The 4,744-nt window shown below is 47.0% G+C and overlaps 1 pseudogene across 1 annotated transcript; it reads right to left on the minus strand.

Moving 5' to 3' along the window:
- Positions 1-1,139: 1,139 nt before the first annotated feature.
- On the minus strand, positions 1,140-2,491 carry LOC147890543 (kiwellin-1 pseudogene; annotated as a pseudogene). Its single transcript, XR_015542782.1, has 2 exons — positions 2,377-2,491; positions 1,140-1,920 (listed from the first exon to the last, which is right to left on the minus strand). The product of XR_015542782.1 is annotated as a kiwellin-1 pseudogene (transcript).
- Between the last annotated feature and the right edge of the window lie 2,253 nt (positions 2,492-4,744).

Here is a 4,744-nt window from a genome sequence, read left to right on the forward strand (position 1 = left end):
TGAAGAAGGGGGGAGCTGGAAGGGGGGAGAGGGAGAGCAGCAAGGGAGAGAAGGGAAAGGGACAACAGGAGGAGAGGGGAAGGAGTGAAGAGGAGAGAGGGAGGGGAGAAGAGAAGGAGGGGGGGAGAGGAGGAGAGGGAAGGGGGAGGGGTGCAAGCAGCAGAGGGGGGGGGGGGGGGGGGACGGGCGAGCAGGTGGGGCAGCGTAGGCAGCAGAGCGGGGGGGGGGGGGGTAGCGCAGCAGCAGAGGGGGGGGGGGGAGGAGAGGGTAGGAGAGGGGAAGGGAAGGGCAGCAGGTAGGAGGGAAGGGAGGAGCAAGGAGGGGAGTCGAGGGGAGGGCAGCAGGAGGAGCGGGGAGCAGCAGCAAAATTTAGATTTTGGTGCAACTACAGAGATTTTCGAACACGATATAACGGCAACCCAAATCTGGAAAGGCAAATCGAGAAGGCCACATATCGCATGCAAGGCCAAGAAGCAGAAATATCACAATGAAGGTAAGATTAGGATGGAACAGAGGCGACCTTCTGAAGTGATCACATAGACGCTAGCGCTAGCTTCTTGTTTGCAAACATAAGGAACGAGATCGCAGATATGGAACAAATAACGACCTTCCCATTTAATAAGCAGCACACATTAAAGGATTCGTGAAGTGCAAACAATAGCAAGAAACATGCGCATTGCGGAACCTACATCATATCAGAGCAGATGTCGATCTGCCTGATACGACGAACCCCCATTACTTCAACTGTTTTAACCTCATTCCAACAGACTAGCTTTGCTGTTGAAAGAGGAAAACTATCTATAAGCCTAAAAAAACACATTCTAAAATGTTCTTCATGTTGGCGTCGACCAAACCGTTAAAAAGCCCTCTTCCTCAACCACTAAAGCCGATCGAAATCAGAACGATTCTTATTAATAAATCCTATTTACTGTGCATGACATGCCGGAATACATGCAAATTCTTTCAAACTATCAGAACACAGGTTCAGTCTCGGCCAGACTCCAGAGTACCGCAAGGAAAGAGCTTTGCATAGGGAGCTGCCATATGACGTTGATTTGACCTCATAGCTCCCATAATGAATATGCATGAGAACAAAGATTGGCTAGCAACTGCTGTGGCTTACTACACCAATCAGACGGTGTAGACGAAAAACTCTGTTGAATGTTGAGATGGAAGATGAGGATCAGTAAGCATCTGCCCATTGGACTTGTGCCCAGCCATACCTCTTATCGCCTGGGTAGATGCCAAGGGCGTTCCACACTGCAGGCGATGCATCCACAATGTCGGAACCGCAGGGTGGCTGGTAATCGTGATCTTTGTCGCACCCATAAACAGAGTCGCATTCGTCCACCACTGTAGCTTCTACAGGTATCCCGTTCCCATAGATCCAGATCTTCTTATTGCAACGGCTCCCCTTGGAAAACCAGCCTGTGGACAGAGCGACTACCATTTCCCAGTCATTGTGATAGTTGCCATCGCACGCCGAGCCGCCACCCCCATCGCGTCCCTTCTCAAAGCTATTGACTGTTAGCGTCGCATAAGTGTGGGCCGAAACAGGCGGGGAGCAATAAAACTGCGGGTAATACTCGCCCGATACGCAACAGTCTGTGTAATCCTGGTGGTTGCACGAGTGACCCGTTCCCACAAGATAGGAGCTCGCCTGGCATGTCCAGCCCAGCTGACTGTTGCACTGATGGGTTCCTACATCAGGATCATCGGTGCACACATAATAAATACAGGCCAGCTGGCCGGGACAATCGTTATTGGTATAGCATTTTTTGCCACATCCGGGATCTGAGGCGTAGACGGAACCCATCAGAAGGCAGCACGAGGCATATAGGAACACCATTCTTGGAGACATTTTGGCGTTGCACCACAGGTCTGATAATTCTCTTGCTTAGGGGATGAAAAGACTCCTTTCTGCAGAGAACATTTGAAGGATCAGAGATACTAAGGAACGAAAGCCTGAGATCTATTGTCATAATGGCTGATCATGACTAGGCTTTCAACATGATTCCAGAGGCGTGACCCTGCTGTATGATGATACCGGAGACTGTATAAATCTGTAAGTGGCTATGTTGCAATCTGACTTTAAAATATAAGTGCATCGCCCAAGCAATGAGAGGGGTGTAGCAGAGCATGCAAGCAGTTCATACTCACCTTCTTTGTGGTAATCTAGCTTTAAACATAAATGCATTGCCCAAGCAATCTTCTTTCCCAGGTGTACAGCAGAGCCAATGTATGCAAGCAGTTGAGACTCACGTTTTTTCACGAAATGTGTAGCAGGCTATGTTGCAATCTAACTTCAAAACACAAATGCATCGCCCAAGTAATTCACAGGGTGTGTAGCAGAGCAGGCAAGCAGTTGATACTCACCTTCTTTCACAGGCTGTGTAGCATACGTGAGAGATGAGTCCAAGGAACGAGCAGAGGAGCTTGGGTGGAAGGAAAGTCTCGATTCTGAGAAGGATGCTGATTGAAATTTAAGTTTCTTTCTTCATTCATTAGGCAATTGCTGCCCAATGAGGATCACTTAGACAGTTGTCATATGATAGACAGTTGTCATATGATATACACCGATGTTTCTGTCTACTCCGTCACTAATAACTATGAGGGTCCTCGATTTCTTCTCCATATTTTTGCGTGAAGGCAGAAAATAGTTTGCTTCCCAGAATTTCGCCTTGTCTACTCCGTCACTAATAACTATGAGGGTCCTCGATTTCTTCTCCATATTTTTCCGTGAAGGCATAAAATAGTTTGCTTCCAGAATTTCGCCTGCAAACTCGGTTCTAGAAATCCTCCCACTAAAATCGCAAAATCCATGGACGTTAAGCGGATAAATAGGATTTTCTAAAATGTCGGGCGAATTGGAAAGGGCTGGGAGCAGAGATGAGAGCAGTTTGAAAATCGCTGCAAAGAAAGCAGCGTTGTGTTCCCATGTTTCCTTGCAGAAAATCTGCCGTGAAAGCCTCCTATTCTCCAGGAAGCTCGCGGGAATGCCCTCTATGCCGGCGTTCTGGAAGTCATATGCCAGCCATATTTCTCTTCCTTTAGAGCAGCCCCGGTGATGTCCGATTGGGAGTGCAGATTTACGGTGAGGATGTAAGCATGAAACCGGTTTAAGCTTGAGAAGGTCCTCCCCATGGTCAGCCAGAGATGGTAGCTATCCACCGTCTTCCATAGGCAATAGCTAGTCCGCCTGCCTGCCTACGCCAAGCCCACTTGCAAATTCAGTGGCTGGAAATATCCGCATGCCAGGGGGTGCCTCACGCCACCCCCTAGAAACCCACGATTTAATGGTTGACGCGGGTGGGTGCCGCTCCACAGTTGCCGGAGCCGTTTGTCATCCGAGTGCCGTCTGTTGCATGGGGACGTCTCTAAATCCTCAAACTCTCCAAAATCGTGAACTTCACGGGGGCATGGGACTTGCTCTTAGCTCTCTCTACCTTGGGCATGCTCGAAGATGGCGATGCCACCGAACCTTTCAAGTCGTTGCACATCGCCCTATACTAGACATCAAACCATCAATTGGTGGAGTCAGAGCAAGGAGGTTTTTATCAGAATGACAAAGAGAAGGAAAGCTTGGTAGGCAGTCAAGATATGTTTCGAGGGTGAGATATGGCCTTTGGAAGCATGTGCATAATGCTGTCAAGGATGTTGAAGCATAATGCTATCAAAGATGATGAAGTAGATGGTGTTGCTAGAAATATGAAAGCAGAAGTAGGGAAATCATTGGACAAGCTATTCATACTTTGTGACAAAAAGATATGGAACAAGGGTGATCAATCATTTGTTAGACGAGGAGCTTAAAGCTTTTGGACAGTCAATGTAACAAGCTTGGACAAGTTGCAATATAACACACTATATGATAAGCAAAACTAATTTGTCTTGTAAGGCTGATGCTTTGGGTACTTGTTGTTAGCACAAAATAGTAACTTAATATTTTCTATGATTGCAACATATTATCTATAACCACCTTCCGTATTTTGTAAAAAAGTATGGATGCCTTGTAGACCATTTGTAGGCCATCATCTCCCGGTCATATTGATGCCCTTTGAGCCTTGGTTGCAACATATTATCTATAACCACCTTCCGTATTTTGTAAAAAAGTATGGATGCCTTGTAGGCCATTTGTAGGCCATCATCTCCCGGTCATATTGATGCCCTTTGGGCCTTGGTATGTGCCATGTAGCATTAGTTATTGGCACTTAGGTCACTTAGTACTTTTAGTGTCTTATGACACCAAGTACTAGTGGTACCACTAGGACACTCTATCCTAGGGTTTCCTTTTATTGTACTTTGTACTTTCATTCTTTCATCGTTGATGTGACAGCTTTTAGCTCTTGCTCCATTCTTGTGCGAGCCTACACTGGTATCAGAGCAAGACCTGGCTCTTATTGCCAGCCACTTCCGGCCTTCTGGGTTCTTCTTCATTGCTGGTTGCCTCTTCTAGAGCACTCCCTACTTTAGGTCACCTCCATGTGTGGGCTGCAATAGCTCTATCAAAGACTTCCATTGCGTGGAAATTGATCCTGGGTGTTGATTTTTGCTGGGCGACTTCTCTACAAGCTGTTTGCAGCCCGTTCTCTCACGAATCTCTATGGATAGGCAGAAACGTTAAACATATATGGGTCAAAGAGGGTCTCTTGCTAGTTAGTGGACCGTATGCTGCTCATCGATAAGTTTTTTAGCGCAAGCATCAACAGTAAAATTTGTCTGTCTACCAACCGACTTGGGATTTTTG

Source organism: Dipteris shenzhenensis, chromosome 19 (assembly GCF_047967505.1).
Source record: "Dipteris shenzhenensis isolate YYH24624 ecotype China chromosome 19, Dip_SZ_1.0, whole genome shotgun sequence".
Taxonomy (NCBI): Eukaryota; Viridiplantae; Streptophyta; class Polypodiopsida; order Gleicheniales; family Dipteridaceae; genus Dipteris; species Dipteris shenzhenensis.